The following is an 18,515-nucleotide window of genomic DNA, read 5'->3' as shown; positions in this document are numbered from 1 at the left end:
CGGTTGCAGAAAGCATAGCAGAAAGTCTCCTTGGATGATGTTTCTGGGTTGTGATTCTGTCTGCGTTGTCATTTCTCTTCGAGACTCATTCGGCGTGAGTTTTCAAAAAAGGCTGCAGCACCGTGGATAGCATGTCTCCATGTCTCCCAATGCAAGGCCAGGGTGGACCATTGTTGGTGATCAATTTGGCAGAGCCTGAGATGTTGTTTCAGGGAGTCCTTGTATCTCTTCTTTGGGGCGCCCCTCTTACGCTGACCCGTGGTGAGTTCACCGTAGAATACTATTTTTGGGAGGCGATGGTCCTTCATCCTGGAAACGTGTCCTGCCCAGCGCAGCTGCGTCCTCAATAGCATGGCATCAATGCTAGTGATCCCTGCTTGCTTAAGGACAGCAACATTTGTCACATAGTCAGTCCAGTGTTGTATTGAAAATTATCTGCTGAGTGTAAGGAATTTATCAGATGGGAGCGAAAGCGCCCAAATCCTGTGAATAAATGAGGTTTAAATCCTGGGAATATCCTGCAAGAACAGGATTGTTTTCAGACATGTTGGGCAATTTTGATATTAACCCAACATTAACCCATGCAGAAAGCCACAAAATCGCACCAGTTTTTAACTTCAGGATTTTCCTGAAGTTAGAAAGCTGTGTGATTTTGCGGCTTTTTGCATGGGTTAATGTCGCGTTAATGTCCAAATCATGCAATGTCATCTGAAAACAATCCCGCTCTTGCAAGATATTCCTGGGTTTAAACACTGTTCATCCACAGGATTTGGGCACTTCCCTCTCATGTGATAAACTCCTAAATTTGTTTAAAACTAAGAGAAACTTCATGGATGGAGAAGCTGTCTAGATTTATCTTCTTCCTTTGCTGTGGAATTTAATGTCCAAAAAGAGTGAAAGAATAATTCATAACTAAACAAATTCTAATAAATAATAATAAGTAATAAATATTATAAAACAAATTATTATAGAAAAAGATGATGACAAATTATTTGATCTAATTTTAAACTTTTTATATCTCACCATTCCACCAATATTTGTCCTATGGAGGCTGGCCATTTAAGTTAAAGCATGATACAAACGTCTTCAAAACAAATAAATAAATGGCATTATTAAAACATTAATTTACAACAAATTGAAAAGCAGTTCAAACATAATACAGACTATATTAAAAAATCCTACTTTCTGTGATATATAACCTGGGATATAAAGAAAAAGCCCTCCATACGCGAATGGTGCTGTGGTGTGGGGGAGAGAGACAGCAAGTTCCATGCTAGAGATCATGCAGATGAGAACTGAAAATGGATCTGCCATCATCAAAATCCAATTAAACAAATCTGTGGTGCAAGCCATCGATCTGGAGAGCGAGCAAGTGTAAAATAATATACATTAGAGCTAAATAGCAACTTAATGTCTATACTAATGGAGTGTGACTGGCAGTGACTAATTCAGAAAAGGGTTGTCATGGTGGATGGCTCAAAGAAAACATTAACCTATTGAACTACAGCTGCGAAAAAAGCAAATGCTATGTTAGGCAACATCAGGAAAGGGAACAAAAATCATACTGATTATCCTGCAATATCACTGTACAATTCTACAGTCAGCCACACTTGAAATATTGTGTACAATTCTGAGCATGGCATTCCTAGAGCAGATCTTCTAGAACATGGACAACTGCAAAAAATGGCAACAAAGGGGACATCTACACTGTAGAAATAACATAGTTTGAAACCACTTTAGCTGCCATGGATCTATCCTACAGAATCATGTGATTTGTAGTTTTGTGAGGCACCACCAGCACTCCTTGGCAGAAAAGACTAAAGACCCTCTAAAACTACAAATCCCAGGGCTCCATAGGATGGAGCTACAGCACTTAAATAGATATCAAACTGCATTATTTCTACAGTGCAGATAAACCCTTAAAGAATAACAAAGGGTTGGAGCCACTTTCCTAGGAAGAAATGATACTATGCTTAAAACCTTTAAGCTTTAAAACAACATTAAGAAGGAACAGTCTCATGTTGTCTAATTCAGTTGATGCAGGCCAAAACCCCAGAAAGAAACCCTATCTAGAAGCAGATCAAGAGGATCCAGCCTGACCCTGGTGTAAACAGCCTTTGCTATTGTTATTAACCACCTTTGAGTTGAATTCTACTCATGGTGACCCTATGAATAAGACACCTCAAAGACTCCCTATTTTCCACTGCTCTGTTTAGGGGCTTTGGCCCCATATAGACAGGTCAAAATAAAGTTGCTTCGGGTCACTTTGGAGGTATGCTGTTTAAATGATGCATGTGTACTAAGAGTCCAGAAGTTGCACCAAAGCTGCACTCCAGTCCTTAGTACTGGATCATGGTTTTGGCATAGCGTCTGCACTCTTAGTACGCATGCATCATTTAAACAGCATATTTCCAAAGTGACCCAAAGCAGCTTTATTTTGGCCTCTCTGTTATATGACATGGAGATAATTGGAAGTATAAACAGGTTTATCCCCTGAAAATTGCACAATTATGATAAAGATTTTCACATGTCTCATTGAAAAGTGATTAAAGCGCCATTAACCTGTGAATAACCAGGCAATAAACAGCAACCCAAAAATGCTTTCTTGGTTATTTCTTGGTTATTCCCAGGATAATGGTGCTTTTCTCGCGCTGTGACTGAAAATCTTAATTGCGATTTAATAGTAACAGCGTGATTTTCATGGGATAAACTCCATTTAAACTTCCAGTTTTCTTCCATGTGATAAAGTCCCTAGGTCATACCTGTGACTTCCTTAATAGAGTCCATACATCTAGCACGCAGCCTTCCTCTCTTTCTATTTCCCTCCACCTTTCCTAGCATTATTGTTTTTCCAGTGAGTCATGCCTCCTCAAGATGTGGCCAAAGTACAATAGCCTCAGATTAATCGCCAACTTAATTAACCTGATTAAGCCTCAGCTTAATAAATGGTTAATCATCTTAATAAAACAGCCTTGTTTGTTGTTGTGTGCCTTTGCTTTGATCTTATGGTGACCCTAAAGTAAACCTATCATGGGGTTTTCTTGGCAAGATTTGTTCAGAGGAGTTTTGCCATTGCCTTCCCCCTGAGGCTGAGAGCATGTGACTTGCCCAAGGTCACCCAGTGGGTTTCATGGCCCAGTAAGTTTCTTCAGAGGGAGTTTGCCATTGCCATCCTCTGGGGCTGAGTGTGACTTGCCCAAGGTCACCCTTGGGTTTACATTACATGGCTGACATGGGATTTGAACCCTGTTCTCCAGATTTATACCTTTACCGCACTACACTCTTATAGTGCTGCTATTCCACTTTTACTGCTCTGGCTGCCTGCCACCTATTGCATTCTGGGGTTTGTAGTTCAGTGAGGCCTAAAAGCTCTCTGGCTGTGAATTCTAAATGCCCCTCCTTAAACTGCAAATCACAGAATGCAACAGGAGGCAGCTAAAGCAGTTAATGTGGAATATAAGTGCTATAAGAGTGTAGTGTGGTAATCTAGATAGCCAACACTCAAACCACTGTGCCACACTGGCTCTCCAAACAGCCTTTACTCCAGGGTAATGTGTCCCTGGTTTTCTGTTGTGTTTCTAGAAAACTCCATGGCAAAACTGGGCTGTTTAAGCACATACCCACCCACCCCCCATCACCATGTCTGACATAGACACGTGGTGCACGGCTGAACCCATGTGGCCAGGCATCCCATTTCCATGTCAGACATGGCAATGGGGCAGGGGTCTTCTGAGTGAAAGCAATGGCACGGCAAGGTGGTGTGTACGTGCCAGTCGTGGGTCCCAGGTTGGCACAGGGACAAGTGTATGAACACCCGGGAGGGACTGACCCTGGGCCCAGGAAAGTATGGCCTTGGCCCATGTTTTCCTGGTCCCTCCACTCTGCTCAGCCTCACAGTCTTAAATCAGGATGGCCAGATGTCCCCACCGTGAAAGAGGACAAGGCACGACGATATGCAGAACATTCAAGAAAAATGTAGGACATGCCAAAATAAAAGCTGAAAACACCGATAGAAATAAAAAGTCTTGCTTCTTCGTCGTGCTTCGAATAGTAGCCATTTAAAAAATTCCTCCTGGACATAGGGTTGCCATAATTGTCCACTTTTACCAGGGACAAAATGTGGAACAAATTCAAGACCAAACTGTAGGACAACTGCAGGACAAAACTCAGCCCAAAATGTAGGACATTGAAGAAAAATGGTGGACCTTAAATGTCCTACATTTTGAGCTGAGTTTTGTCCTGCAGTTGCCCTACAGTTTGGTCTTGAATTTGTCCTACATTTTGTCCCTGGTAAAAGTGGACAATTATGGCAGCCCTACCTGGACAGAAGGTTGAAATGGAGGACATGCCCTGGAAAAAGAGGACCTCTGGTCACCCTGTCTTAAAACACGCTCCCTCCAAAGTCAGTCTCCTTAAATTTAAATGGGAGCTCACTTTATTTTAGACTGCATCTTTTTGGGAAAATGTGATTGTTAAAGAAGGTGAGATTATGTGTCCGCACTGCACACAATAATCCAGTTTGATACCGCTTTAACTGCCATGGCTCTGGTGTGGAATCCTGGGATTTGTAGTTTGTTGTGATACCTGAGTTCTCTGACAGAGGCTACATGCCTCCCAAAACTACATATCCCAGAATTCCACAGCACTGAGACATGGCAGTTAAAATGGTCTTGAACTGGATTATTTTCTGCAGCTCATAAATTGCCATAATTTAAATTTAAGATTGGCAAACGTTCGCCTACACACCAGGGCAAACACTAGAAGAAAATCCTGGCAAGTATATATGCAGGGCCAATAAACAGGTTGTGTTTAAACTACAACCCCCAGTGAGCCCTTTGGTCTCGCGAGAATGAGACCTTGGCTGGCGCAAGGCTCCTAGTTTGCGCAGGCGCAGTGCGCTTTCCCCTTTCCATCGGTGGCAGAGGTCGAAAATGGCGGCGCTGAGGGTAAGCGGGCCCTGTTTGTAGAATCTGTTGCCATCCTTTGCGGCGCTCACCTTTAAGGCGCCATGGGGCGGTGGCTCTTGCCCTGGGAGGCCTTGTGCGTCGCCAGGGGACTTTATTTGTTGCCTTTCGTCTATTCTAGTCGGGATATAACGTGTCGCTTCTCTTGCCTCCCTCTTTTGTATGTGTCTGTGACGTTTGCAGGAACGGCCTTGCTCAGTTTGCCTTCCTTTTTGCAGGTCCCTCTGGGAGAGGAAAAGAGGAGAGGACTCCCATGGCTACCTTCTGGGGAAGGCCTCGCAGTGAGTATATAGTTTTAAAGGGGCGAGGGAGCTTAGCTGTTATGTGTTTTTGTTGGGTGCCTTCATAGAGTTGGAAGAAACCTCAAGGGCCATCCAGTCCAACCCCATTCTGCCATGCAGGAACTCCCAATCAAAGCATCCCCGACAGATGGCCATCCACTACACTCCGAGGGAGTTTGTTCCATTGTGGAACAGCCTTGACTGTCAGGTAGTTCCTCCTAATGTTGAGCTGGAATCTCTTCTTGCTTCCATTGCTCCATTGGGTCCTAGTCTCTGGAGCAGCAGAAATCAAGCTTGCTCCCTCCTCAATATGACATCCCTTCAAGTATTTAAACAGGGCTATCATATCCCCTCTTAACCTTCTCTTCTCCTGGCTAAACATCCCCAGCAACCTTAGTCTCTCCTTATAGAGCATGGTTTCCAGACCCTTCACCATTTTGTTTGCCCTCCTTTGGACACGCTCCAACTTGTCAACATACTTTTTGAATGTGGTGCCCAGAACTAAATACATTATTCCAAGCGAGGCCTAACCAAAGCAGAATAGAGCGGCACTATTACTTTCTTTGACCTACAGATGCTATACTTCCATAGATGCAGCCTAGAATCGCATTGGCCTTTTTAGCTGGTGCATCACACTCTTGACTCATGTTCAACTTGGGGGCTGCTAGAACTCCTAGATCCCTTTCACTTGTAGTCTTTTTACTTGACATTTGGTAACACATTCAGCCTGGCTTGTCAGAGAGCTCTGGTGCCTCACTAAACTACAAATCCCAGGATCCTGTAGGATGGAATCCTGGCAGTCTTGTTAAGCCAGGTGACCCCCATCCTATAATGTCATTTCTAATTTATGGTGACCCTAAGAAGACTCTTATCATTGGGTTTGTGTGGCAAGATTTGTTCATAGGAAGTTTGCCATTGCCTTCCCCTGAGGCTGAGAGAGTGTGACTTGCCCATCAAAACAAAGCAAAAATCCTAAGGCAGGAATGGGAAATATCTGGCTCTCATGACTGGGATGATGGGAGTCACAGTCCAACACTGTATGAAAAGCTATGGGTTCCTCACTCCTGTTTGAAGGATAGTTCTGAGTTTAAAGCAGTGTAACTGTATCTGAAGGCATAGAGTAGAGCATCCAGCAAAATGGCTGTGTTTTCTTTGCCTGTGAAACTCTTTTGCCTTCTATCTAGGATTTCCTGATCTTGTAACTGGTGTTCTGTCTAGATGTTGTGGATTGATATCAGTATCTGAATGAAAGGAATTGTATTCGGTTACTATAATCAAGCTTTTATTGAAGGGTTGATCAAAATCTGAGTTTAAAAAAAATAATGGTCAGTTGTTTCATTAATTAAAACAGATTTCATATTTTTTAATAGCAGTTGGTAAGAGCCTAGGTCAAAGGTAGATTACCACACTAGGCTCTTATAGTGCTGCTATTCCACTTTGACTGCTCCGTTTGCCCCCTGTTGCATTCTGGGATTTGCAGTTTATGGAGGGGCATTTAGAATTCTCAGCCAGAGAGCTCTTAGGCCTCTGAACTACAATCCCCAGACAAGCCAGGCTGAATGCCTCACCAAATTTCAAGTTACAGGATGGAGTCATGCCAGTTAAAGTGGTGTCAAACTTCTTTATTTCATCGCAGTTTGGGTGCATCCAATGTTAACAGCAATTTATGGAGATAGGAGATAACCAGTCCTATTCTACAGGTCATGTACATGAAATACAGTGGACCCTCCCCTTACACAGGAATCCGTTCCGGATCCCTCTGCGTAAGGGGAAATCCGTGTGTGCTGGAGCCCCATTAGAAGTAATAGGGCTTGTGGCCACGGTGTGTAGTGGCGCATGCGTGCACGTGCCCGATTATTTCTTCCGGGGCGCACGAGGGGCTTTTCCAGTGCAGCTTTCAGCTTATGCTAAAAGCTGTGGGCGCACTGTATGTACTCTCTTAAGGCCTCACCTCTCTAAGTACATAGGTGGAGAAAGCAAACGAAGTAGATAGGGAGAAGTCTGGATTTAAATGCAAGGGATTCCATTTTTTGGTGAATTGAAAATGAATCGGAAAAATTACTTAGTGTGTGCTGCCTTGGAATGAAATTCATGTGCATTAAGGTAGTGTGGTGTAGTGGTTTGAGTGTTGGACTACGCCTCTGGAGGCCAGGGTTCAATTCCCAGCTTGGACATGAAACCCACCGGATGACCTTATGCAAGCCACACTCAGCCTCTGAAGAAGGCAGTGGCCAACCTCCTTTGAACAAGGCACACAACAACAAACAATAATGTATTTCTGTTTGAAGGATAATTAAATAGACGTTTTCTCATTGGTCATTTAAACTGATTTAGAGCATTAAAATGTAGTCCTTCAGGAAAGAAATGTAAATCAGATCAAGGTAGGAAGAGTAATACATGGGGAGAGGTTGTGATAGTGACAGCAACAGCTTAAAATTTTGTTCAATAAGGTTTGAATGTCTGTGTTTTTCCAGTCATTCGCTGCACTCCCAGTGCCAAATCTTCCAACTAGATAGGAGAAAAAGAGGAGGGACTGAGTCGGCAGAAAAAGACTGTAAAGGGAAACGTTTTTGTTAGAGGCTTTATTAACAGATATGTCTGTAACATAAAACAGCTCAAGGGTGTGTTGACTGGAGAGCAACAAGGCTGTCCCATAGCCACTTCCCATTAAAATGCTGAGGTTTTGTGTAGTGTCCACTGGGTGTCAGTACTGGGATGAGAGATTAATATTTAGTGGCTAGAGCAAAACTTTCATTTTGGTATGGGCTGTTGGTCCAGATTGTATGAAGCTGAGCTAGTGATGATACAAAGTTATCCCTGTCTGAAAAGGAGAATCTTTCCGCTTGTGGAGTTGTGTATTCTGAAAGCTCAGCTTCAGGAAAATCTGAATTGTGTCACATAGTTTATTTGTACAGTTGTTGCTGACACTGCCTGTTCTCTTCTTAGGCTACATGACCCTCTCTGACAGACATACCAAGACAGGCAGTCATGAAGATGTAACATTTCATCACGTTAACATGAAAACACAGCAAATTCCTTTCGCCAAGAAGATGAAGTCTGTGTCAGCCACATATTCATGATTTGTTTACCCAGTGGTGAGTCTGCTCCTGCTTTTTAAGCCTCTTAAGGGTGACACATACATAGCATCCAGTGAGTCTGACTGCCCCAGCAGCAAACACAGGCTCTTTGTGTGACTACAGCATGGCAGCTGCACACTGTTGATACTGGGAAGTAGGAATGTGAAAAAAACCTTGCAGTTGGTGAGCCTTTGGTTAAACAGGCCATCTCAATGCTCTGAAACAGGTTGATGAGGATTCTCTGAGTGTGTGAGAGTTTTGTCTCATGTGTTTTTTTGCAATTTGTGCAAAAGTCTGTCTGATGCATTGGTGTCTTTTTCCTTTGCAAAGCTTAACATACACAGAAAGCACAAAGGAACAGGCTGATTGAGCAAAAAGATGAGATTAACCCAACCTATTAAATAGGTTAAATAGGAATGGTTCATTCCCAAGGTGAACTCGATCTTCCATTCTTCTCAGGACATCATTCTTCCCTCCTTCTGCCCTAGGCCGACTCATGAGTTGGAAAAACTGGCACACCTTGGATGTGTGCAGGGCCATCAGGATTTACCTGAAGAGGACGGCTAGTTTTAGGAAGTCTGAGGCCCTGTTTGTCTCCTTCCACTCGAGATCCCAGGGCAATAAGGTGTCGGTTTCCACGCTAGCCAGGTGGATTAGAGACTGCATCAGTACCTGTTACAAGGCCCTCAATTTAGAGCCTCCCAAGGGCATCATGGCTCACTCCACCAGAAGTGCAGTCACTTCGGCTGCCCTATTCACCAATGCTCCCCTCACCGAGATCTGTAGAGCGGCCACGTGGAAGTCCCCTTCTACGTTCATAAGACACTACAAGCTTGATTCCTTTCAGTCTGCTGAAGCAGCTTTCGGCCGCAGGGTCCTTCAACAGATGGTCCCTGATGTGTCCGCAGGGTCAGCAGGCCCTCCCTGATGGGGTTAGGCTTTTGTAAATCCCAATATCAAGGAGGCTCGGCTCCTTCTCTGCTGGGAAATGGAACGTGGGTTCTTACCTGATTACGTCCCTTTCCAGCAGAGAAGGTCCGAGCATCCTTTCCCGCCAGTCTCCCTGCTGACACTCGCGGACAATATCACCAGGGTTTTTTCCCCCCGATAGGATCAGTTTACTGGTTTGTTTGCTTGGTCCATGGGGCCTAAATTAGTCCTCTGCTGATCACTGACTGGGGTTTCAAGGGGTCACTCTGCCCATAGAGGAGGGGCCGGCCCCTGGCCTTTGTTTTTGTCTTATCTTCCTGCCTACCAGGTGCCATTGAGGCGGAGTTACCCGATATCAAGGATGCTCGGACCTTCTCTGCTGGAAAGGGACATAATCAGGCAAGAACCCACGTTCCAATTTGTGCAAAAGTCTGTCTGAAGGATTGGTGTCTTTTTCCTTTGCAAAGCTTAACATACACAGAAAGCACAAAGGAACAGGCTGATTGAGCAAAAAGATGGGATTAACCCAACCTATTAAATAGCATGTGAGACAAGGCAACATTTATTCATTATTAAAGTTTATGCATTTACAAAGTGCAAAAAATCAGTCTATAAAATGCACAAACCTCTCAGACCAATGAAGTGTGCTCACCCTAGTGAACAGAAAATGGTGCTTGGGGGGGGGGGGGGTTCCACATTTTCTCATTAACTACATTAGGACAAAGCAAGCCATGAAAAGGAATTCTTGAAAGTAAGCCCAGTAAATTTGGAAAGCAGCTCTTTGCTTCTTCTCTACTTTCCCCAGCAACCATATCTCTCTGATCTTGAGGGCTAAAAGCATAGCCTGAAATCAGAACAAAAGTTGAAATTCAAGAAAGACCCCATTGTTCCTGTTAACATGGCTTTTGGGTTGCCTACATCTGAAACATTTGGTTTTGTTTTTAAGGTGAAAGATGATTTCTTGTAAAAGGTGTATTTTTTTTTCTTGAGGCACACCATTGAATGTTCTGAAGCAAGGAAAATGAAATTAGCATTTGTTGTGTTATATGATTGCTGCTCTTAATCATAAGTCTCTATCGGGGTAAATGATCCAGATGGCAAACAGTGGGTTGTTGAGTGTAGCAGACTACCATGTAAACTCATTTGGGGGGGTGTAGTGAAGGCCAAATGAAGATATGATTTCAAGTACATTTTTAATTGTGTGCTTGCTATTAGCTGCTGCTTTGTTTACAAAACACAGCTAAGATGTGTGTGTGTGTATGGAGGATCTTCAGCCATGTTCCTGCCAAAATATTACCCACTCCATTAGCTGGTGTTTCCCCTAATTTTAATCATTGTAAAATTGTGGCACATAGGCTTTTTGTTGGTTGGGTCAGGGTTTTTAGGGGAGAGTTTTCCAATGGGGCAATGATGTGGGGAAAGGGTGAACCTCCTCCCTCTCTGGTCCTGCAGCTGCTCTTGATAAACAAAGATATAGCCAAACACAAGCACACAATTCAGAAATGTGCTCGAAGTCACGTCTAGTTTGATCCTGAGAAGAAAGCAAGACATGACTGCGATGAACTCAGATGGGGATGGCAGGTGGTAAACTGATTTGAGAAGTAACCGTTTTTCAAATGTCCAAATTTATTTTTCTAAAGGAGTTTGAAACCTAGTTTAAATGTAATGGGAAACTGTAGTTGGCTGCTGCATGAAAAAGCTTCATACAAATACACAGGAAACACCCCTTTTTAAATGACTGATAAGTTACTTTGTTTTGGATGTAATTGAAACTGTGGCTTGTTTAAAAACACAGCTGAACTACTTATGACTGGAAAACAGATTGGAAAAATGCAAACTTGAAGCTCACCAGGGCTGATTCAAGCAGCAAGAAACCATGGTTTCCTGTTATGTCTGAAGTAAACCAATATGTATGTTGCAGACATAGAGGTGGGTTCAGTAAGTGAGTAAATCCCCTCAAGAATATGAGATAGTTTTTAGATTTTTCATGATGTAGATATACATGCTAGAGCAGCCCTTATCAATATGGTGCTCTCTGGGTGTTTGGGGCTGCAATTCTAGAAAGCTGCTGCAAGCATGGCCAGTGGAAAGGGAATGATGGGAGTTTCAGCCCCAAATAGCTAGACAATACTGGATTTGAATAAGCTATAGAATGTCTTTAAATGTACATTGAATCACACACAATTTTTGTGTTCGAAATGAATAAACCTTGCTGCTACCATTCCCAGTCGGGTGAATATCTTAATTCCTCAAATGTCTTGCTTATTCCAGGGGCATGTAAATAACGTAAGGCTGGTGAAGTCATTTGAAATGAATTTTTGCAGTGTAATTGTTGGTACTGACTTTGTGACAGTTCTTGTAACAAAGTGATGATACTAGTAAAGATCTTATGCACAGAATGGTTGTCAGAGTACTAACCATTTTTAAATTATGTAGTAAGATCCATTCTCCTTCGGATTGGACTTTTCTTTCTTTAAAAATTCATCTATAATGAATCTTTATTTTTTTTTAAACTTTGCTGTTTAAGAAAAAATAACTCGAAATGGTGTATATTTTAATAAATGAAATAAATGTTTTTGGGTCCACAGAGAACAGATCATTACCTGCATTTGGAGGTGCACTTCAGAAATAACATCTATCTAGTTTGAACACAATGATTGTTTTCCATTGGATTTTGTGGCAGAGGTAATGACCATATCCTCTATGTCTGTTCAGTGGGCCTGGTTCCAAGACTCCATGCAGATACTAAAAAACATGAATGCTGAAGTTGCTTATTTAAAATGGGGTAGGACATCAGTGGAGGCGGTAGCAAGCCCTGGCCGACGGGTGCACAGTCTTCAAGCTTCCTAGAGGCAGAAGAGCCTGAACAATGCATACCTGGCAGCCAGTGCGCTGCCAGGCTGTCAAGTGAGCGGGAGAGTCACTGAGTGAGGGTGATTTGAGTTCCTTTCTTCTCCCTCTATATAAGGGCACTTGCTTTATTAGATCTCTTCTACTTTTTTTTTTTCAAACATTTTGAGTCCACAGTTGGTTGAATCCATATTTTCAGAGCCCTTACTGTGCTGTATATATTGTGAGAGTCAGATGGTGTGGAGGTTAGTGTCTTGCACAAGGACTAGGGAGACCCAACATCTCAAGTATTCTGAGTAACCTTGGGTTAGTCAGTGTCTTTCAGACTTAACTGCCTGACAGAATTGTGAGGAGGAAAAAAGTGTGTGTGTGTGTGTGTGTATAATACTCTATCCTACCTTAGATAGAGTAAAATTGGGATATATTTGTAATAAATAAAAATAATTGGCAATAAGAAGTACAAATATTGATCAGCTTAGGACTTCAGTGACTGATCTACTGTTAATTTGTTTCTCTCAGTCAATCTTTTGGAAGCCTGTGATGTGATGTTATCCCTGTCTGAAATCTCAGCTATGAGGGGAAAATGAGTATCAACTGAGGCTTTTCTTTGTTTCTTTCTCACAGTTGTCTTGGATAGCAATTACTTAATTACACTAAAATGATACAAATGAGATGGAATCATTCTATCTTTCTCCAGGTGTGTGGGAGGCAGCATTCAACAGGTGGTTTACCTTTTCTAGCCATGAATCTTTTAACTTTGGTCCAGAACACACTGCAGAAACAATCCGGTTTGAGACCACTTTAACTGCCCTGCCTTAGTGCTAGGGAAACCTGGGAATTGTAGTTTATTGTGGTATCAGAGCTCTCTGTCAGAGAAACAAAACAAACAAGCTTCATTTATATACCACAGTGTCTAAATGGTTTACAACTGTAAGCTAATTTGCCCCCAACAATCTGGGTACTCGTTTTAGCTACCTCGGAAGGATGCAAGCCTGAGTCTTGAACTCGCAGTCGCAACCTTATGGTTTTGAGTGAGTATCTGCAGTACAGGCATTTAACCACTGCGCCACCGGGGCTAAATGTCTCACAAAACTACAGTTCCCAGAATTCCCTGGCATTAATCCAGGGAAGTTAAAATGGTCTCAAGCTGGATTATTTCTGAAGTCTGGTTTGGACCTGTGTCACTGATTTAAGATGCAAATTGATGGATTTGTTTTGGGGTGCAGTGCAGTACTGACACCTTTTCCCGTATACTGCCTACAGTTTTTCTGTATATTACCTTTTGAAGGAAAAAGTACAGAAGTAAAGATTCCAGATAATTTTTTCTGTATCTCATTGCTGATCTTTGAGAACTCTTAGGTCAGTGAAAGGATAGTAGATACAAGTGATCCTGGAGAGTTGTTCCCAATCAGAACAGACAATACTGGGCTAGAATAACCAGTGATCTGGGTTTGGTATAAGGTAGCTTCTTGTGCCTCTTCCAACAACCAAACACCGTATCATCAGGCCACTTTTAGCATATCATTTTGGTTGTCACAGAATTCTTGAAGATGGAAGAAGATTCTGAAGGATGTTCTAGGGGCACTAACTAATAGGAAGTGCTGCTCAGATCTCATGGATGTCCCTATTACTCCAGATGAACATTTGTGTGTCTATGTGTATAAATCATTGCTGATCATTTTGTTCAGAACCCCCTGGCAAGCTATTGAAATTTCATAGGGCTCCATGAAATATAGTTTGTATATATATGGTTAGGGGTGGAAGGAGGTTAGTATAGAGCTGTCTTTTAGCTTCATGGCTATAGCAAGAGATTATTGTTTCCTTGTTGGTAAAAAACCTTTTCTTGATCACCTCATTCTTTCTGATCTCTTGTAGTCCTGGCTTAGAGGTGGAAAGAGATGTGGGGAGGAAGAGGACCAGCACTACATGATAGAATGATGTCACATCTATATGACAGTGGAACATCCTTGGAACTATTAATTCTAGAGGGATTTCTGTTTCTCCGGTTACACATCATGTCCAAGGGATTTGGGGACTGCAAGTTGCTCATCCATTCTCTAGTAAGTAGTATGCCCCATACCTCTTACTGGATATTTGATAATTTAAACACCTACTTTCAGAATATGGACAGTGTTACCCCTCCTCCCCCCCCCCCCCCCAGCCTCCAGTATTTCATTTTGAAAAATCCATGACTGTTAACCAAACTTTCTGCCCAGCAGATATCACACTGTAGGTAAGTGCAGAAACCTTCTGTGTGCATGTCCCTACATGCGTAATTCTTTTTCAGATGGAAGTGTGGCAGGTGTTAAGCAGATTCTTTGTTTGATGCAAATACCTTGTAGTGATGTTCTGCACATAATTGCTTTTGTTGTGCCATGTGTGGGTGTCTTAAATATCACATTATTGGCACAGTCTCAGGGTTGTTTTGTCTAGGCATGTAATATATTGAAGAATGAAGGTCTGCTAACTCTTGAGATTGGATACACAACAAAAGAAGTGATGGGCTTGGAATATGAAGCCAAGGCAACATTTTGAGTGTTTTTAATTCTTTCATACACATTGATTATGAAACATTTTTTTAAAAAGGAGAGGGGCAAGGCAAAACTCAAATGCATGAATAAAAAGAAACTGATTTATTTCTTTCCAGTCAAATCCATTTTTTTAATCTGGAGGATTTGACTTCACATTTTATTAAAAGTGTTGCATTTTGTAACCTGATGTGGTGTCTTAGATGTTAAAATGCCAATTCTGATTATCGTAAGGTTAGAAGGTTGACAGTTTGAGGCTCAAGGGCCGCATTATGGGGTGAGCTCCCATCACTAGTCCCAGCTTCTGCCAACCTGGCAGTTTGAAAGCATGCAAATGCAAGTAGATGAATAGGTACCACTTTGGTGGGAAGATAACAGCGTTTGGTGCAGTCATACTGACCACATGACCACCGGAGTCATCTTTGGACAACGCAGGCCCTTCAGCTTAGTAATGGAGATGAGCACCGTCCCCTACAGTCAGGTATGACTGGACATTTATGTCAATGGAAAACCTTTACCTTTATAACCATAAGAATAGAATAACTTTCAGCAGTGTAGAACGGTTATTATTTGTAGCGTGGACTAGCTTCTTTTTCCCCCCCACTGCTGAAAATAAAACTAATTCCACAAAATGCAGCACAGTTGGCCCTCCACATTTGCAGCTTTGATTTTTGCGGATTTCATTAATATGTTCTCTCTGGGAATCTCTAGGCTCTCCAGCGTGACTCTGTTGTCAACTTCTGCCAAAAGTCACACTAGAAGACCTGGAGAGAACACTTCCCTAGCTATTTGTAGGCCCTCCATTGCAATTTCATGATCAACTTCTTGCAGATCTTGACAATAGAATTGACCTGGAGGACTAGAGACTCCTAGAGAGGTGTTCTCTTAGGTAAAAAAAAATGTTTTCCCCCCCCACTTTCACCAAGAACTTGCACGCCTACCCCAGTGAATGTAGAATGCCCAATGTATTGTATTGTAAATAGACTAGCCTAGGAAAGTGGAATGCATGGTCACCAGATGATGTACTCCAACTCCTATCTCTGCCCCCACTGGGGCCACACATTTCCCTGTTGTGGGCTAGTTCATGGTGAGTTTCCGTTGTCCCTCTTGACCACACACTTCAGGCCCTCGTGTCTCAAAACATTTAATTTCGGTTTCACAATGGTCCCTGAGGTGTCCTATTCCCACTTGGAGTTTGGGTGTCTTGTTTTTGTACAAAAATGATGCGGTCCCTGTTTGACTGCTGCTGATCTATTTAGTAAAGTTTGTATTCCAGAAATTAAAAGTTATATGTTGTGTGTCACACTTACAATGAGGCTCCTTGTTTTGGTCCAGTTGTGTCTTGTTACAGGGGGGTCTATTAATCTCAGCTATCTATGAATGAGCACTTCATAGGATGCTGCTGACAAGTCAGCTTGATTTCTTTTTCTCCTTTTTTGTGTTGTAAAGCATGGCCAGAGCAGCTGAATGGCACAGTTGCATCAGCAGAGGTTGGACTAAGTTAGGTACATAACAAGGTTCCATCTCATCTAGTCTGGCATTTTGTTGCCAACAGAAGCCAGGTTCCAGATGCCTCCGGAGGTCAATAAGCCAATACGGAGCCAACCACTCAGCCCTGTGATTGTCCTTAGCATTTGGTATTCAAGCCACTGCTACTATTTAATATGAAGAGGTTTGGTTTTCTTGTGGTTCATAAATCTTGATAGATTTGCCCTCCATGAATTTATTTAATCCAGGGGTGGATTCTGGCCAGCTTGGCCAGTTATTAGGGATGATGGGCCATCTAGGCTGAAATGTGGCCCTGTGGATCTGGAGGGACCTAGGTACCAGTGAGCCATCTGAACAGATGTTATTTTTGTATATTCTAGTGATTATTGAATTACACTGCATATCTGGTTGGTTCTGAATACACAGCTAATGGCATTGGTTGTCTGCCCATATTTTTAATATTGAGAAAGAGGGAAGCTCCCAAGTTCAGTGACGGGGAATGAACTCTTTTTTTTCTGGTGGAAATAGGCCTTTAGGTCCACCTGACCACACATGAACTACTCTGGCTTTAGCAGCAAATGAAATTTGGCTGCCAATCAAAATGGTGAAATATGGCAGAAGTGACTTCTGGTAAGCTTCTCATTTTGGAAAAAAAAGACATGCTTGTCACTTCTGGTTTACTTAAAAATGTTTATCCTAATTCTTTAAAAAGACCAAATGCTGCTTCTTGCCTTTGAATGTTTAGCTGTCCACTTCCTGCTTGACAATGCCCTTGTGTTCAGTGCTGTTTCTCTTAATTCCCCTATCTTTTCCCCTTTATAGGTGCTCATTTTTAACCAGAAGTGCCTGGAAATATGGGGCCATCCTTCCACGTTTTCCCCATGTGCATTTAACAATAAAGCAAATTGATCAGAAAGACCTGTATGTGCAGTCTTTTATCTCATTAAAATCATGTAGCTGTACAAATTCAGATTAAATTATTTTTAGGCCCTAAGGGTTTTCACCAAAAAAAGGTTCCAGCTTGGTGTCAGAATGAAGCTAGCATTGGTGCTAGTTGGAATCCAAGGGGAGGATATTTTACAAGCAGGCTATCACAGAGAAATCCCTCTCCAAGATCCTGATGCTCAAACACATTTAGAAAGTGGTAGCTATGAAGACCCTGCAAGAGACTTGTTTGCAGTTCTTCAATAAACAAAAATAATAAATCTGAAGGGGGGGGATGTGTTTTTTTTCCTTTTTGTATACTGTGAGTAATTGACACATTTAAAAAAATAAATTATTCTTGCCAGAGTCAAACTAGGCCACCTTTTAAAATGATTGATGCAGTTAAATGTTGAAACCGTGTCATCTACAAGATGATTGCCTGTGCGTGTGGTGCAAAGATGGCATAGATTTGGAATAAATCTATGATTTTGTGTAGAAGAGAACTGTAAGAGTGGAAAACTGGTTGGAATATGATCAATCCTTGGTGTTTCAGGTGTTTTGGGCTTCATCTCCCAGAAACCCCAGCTTGACAAGTTGCCAGGTATTCTGAGAGGTGATGTTCAAAACACTGAAAAACACTGCTCTAGTGACATCAGTAATATTCCTGCTTAACATTTGCACAGCACTAGTGGTAAAATGTTGAAGTGCAGACATCAGGGCAATTCTTGTATACATGCCATCATCACCATGCAGGAAAGCCCAAAATGTAGGCAGATGTATGTGCCTGTCTATTCATGCAGCCACATTTGTACACACACAAAAGAGCAAAAATGCACAGTTTACTAGAATTGGAACAAAGAGATGGCAAAAGATGTAGCAGTTGGATCTTTGGGGCAGAGACTGGTGCTTTCATGGGAAAGGGTATACCCAGTGGTCAGGGTTTTATTGGAGACTGGCAAAGTGTAAAGATAAACCAGTGTACTTGCGTAGGAGGTTTGGAAAGATAATAGCTGGCAGTGTTGAGACAGCTGTTTGCGTGCAGTCTCCCCCAGTAACCAACTTGTGGCTGTTTGGCTTAGCAGGAGGTGGAGATGTACCCCAGCACCAAATGGCAGCCAGAGGAAAATGTTGCACAAGAAAGTAGTGCATACCTCCTTAACACAGTATCCCCAAAAGCACTTCCACTAGTGTAGGTTATGCTAGTGTAAGTCACAAGAGGATTCCCAAGTGAGTATAAAGAGGAAGCTTGCTCTAAATTTTCCATGGTTTCTCTTTCCAGTACCAGGAAGTACCAGTGACACTGTTCCAAAGTAAACCTGTTTCATTTTCCATTGAGGCAGGTAGTTGGAAAGGTTAATGGAACTAATTGCCCATTCAAGGCCAGAGCACTGCAAAATATTTTGCAGGACAAGACACAGGTGTGCAGAATAGTATATTTGCTGGGGGGAAGTACCCTCCTGGCTACTGTGGAGA

At 42.3% G+C, this 18,515-nt stretch overlaps 1 long non-coding RNA gene and 1 other non-coding gene across 6 annotated transcripts; both read left to right on the top strand.

The window, feature by feature from the left end:
• Window positions 1-4,904: 4,904 nt before the first annotated feature.
• On the top strand, window positions 4,905-17,034 carry LOC149322136 (uncharacterized). 5 transcript variants are annotated; one of them, XR_016282126.1, is made up of 8 exons: window positions 4,905-4,946; window positions 5,183-5,245; window positions 8,192-8,340; window positions 9,581-9,651; window positions 11,048-11,181; window positions 11,841-11,937; window positions 13,978-14,162; window positions 16,941-17,034. It is a non-coding gene; the product is annotated as an uncharacterized LOC149322136 (long non-coding RNA). The 5 variants fall into 5 exon arrangements; XR_016282127.1 differs by lacking the exon at window positions 9,581-9,651; XR_016282125.1 differs by lacking the exon at window positions 11,048-11,181.
• Window positions 8,035-8,117, top strand: LOC149322137 (small nucleolar RNA R38). The gene has a single exon (XR_016279584.1). It is a non-coding gene; the product is annotated as a small nucleolar RNA R38 (small nucleolar RNA).
• Window positions 17,035-18,515: the final 1,481 nt, after the last annotated feature.

The sequence above is a fragment of the Sceloporus occidentalis genome, unplaced genomic scaffold (genome assembly GCF_023333645.1).
Source record: "Sceloporus occidentalis isolate IW3139 unplaced genomic scaffold, rSceOcc1.0.p SCAF_1, whole genome shotgun sequence".
NCBI classification, from domain to species: domain Eukaryota; kingdom Metazoa; phylum Chordata; class Lepidosauria; order Squamata; family Phrynosomatidae; genus Sceloporus; species Sceloporus occidentalis.
Note: the sequence above shows the minus strand (reverse complement) of the source record. Positions and strands in the feature narration are given on the sequence as shown.